At 60.7% G+C, this 1,251-nt stretch overlaps 1 pseudogene; it reads right to left on the reverse strand.

Moving 5' to 3' along the window:
• Positions 1-1,222, reverse strand: part of LOC102764721 — a 13,463-nt pseudogene extending 12,241 nt beyond the window's left edge.
• Between the last annotated feature and the right edge of the window lie 29 nt (positions 1,223-1,251).

Below are 1,251 nucleotides of genomic sequence, written 5' to 3' on the forward strand. Positions count from 1 at the left end.
CCCCTCCCTCCCTTTCAGCCCATAATTCTTCTGGGGATAAAACTCTGAGCTGAGCGCCCAGCAGACAGGGTGAGGGGGGCCTCACCTGGGACCAGGAGCTCCAGGGGTTCACTGGGTTGTGACCACACCTGTGGTCTGTTCCTGTAGCAGCCATAGCATCTGAACCTCCACCTGTGGCTGGGGGTCACGGGGCCCACAGGGAACAGGGCCTGGAACTGCCCACTGGGCTGTGGCTCTGAGTCCTGGGTCCAGGAGAGCCTGTGATCTCCTTCCTTAGTCAGAATGAACCTGCCAAATCCCTGCCCTGAGCCACACTGGAGGGTCACGTTCCCTCCTGAGGTCACGACAGGGCTGGGCAGGGCTGAGAGCCTGGGTTTGCTGTAGGCTCCTAGGAGAGGAGGAGGCAGCTTGTTAAATGGGCTCACACCTCCCTCATGGCCCCCAGGGCTGGGGGACCCCCTTCCTGAGGGCAGAGACTGAGGCTGGGACCCCTGAGTGTCCTCTCACCTGTTACCACCAGCTCCAGGGGGTCACTGCACTCTGACATGGCAGCAGGACTGAGATAGTAACAGCGATATATCCCTGCATAATGCTGTGTCGTCGTTGTGATGGAAAACTTGGCCTTGTCCTGGAGCTCCAGTGGCTTCTGTCTGTCCCAGGGCAGTAGGATTCCCTCTTTATACAGATGGTACTCCTGGGCCTCCAGGGTCCCCCGACACCAAATGGTCACAGGGTTCCTCCAGGCGATCACAGGACCTGGCTCAGCCCAGACAGTGGGTTTGGGGAGGGGCCCTGGAAGGAAACCAGTATCAGGTTAACAAGACATTCCCACCCCCAGTTCCCAGCTCTCATCCCCTGTCCCTCCAAGACATCTCCCATCTGTCAGCCCAGAAGTGGTGGTTTTCTCCAGCTTCCCATGGGGTGGACCCTTGTCCCCAGGGAGGAGTGGGACCTGGGACACCTGTGGACAGACTCACCTGCCTGCACTGGGGTCCTGAGGCCCACACTCAGCCCTGGAAGAGAGTCCCTGTGAGAGATTTGCCCTGAACCCTGAGCAACACCCTCCTCCCCATGAGCCTCCTGAGTCCTGCTGTCCTGACAGAGCAGGCCTGGCCAGGATGCAGGGTTCCACCCCACCCACCAGCCCCCCTCACACCAGGGCTTCCCCTCCCCCTCCTCACATCTCACCGAGGCAGAGTAGGGCCTTGAGGGTGGGGGTCATGGCGTCTCTCTCTCTGGGAGCTGCTGTGC

Source organism: Myotis davidii, unplaced genomic scaffold (assembly GCF_000327345.1).
Source record: "Myotis davidii unplaced genomic scaffold, ASM32734v1 scaffold1097, whole genome shotgun sequence".
NCBI lineage: Eukaryota > Metazoa > Chordata > Mammalia > Chiroptera > Vespertilionidae > Myotis > Myotis davidii.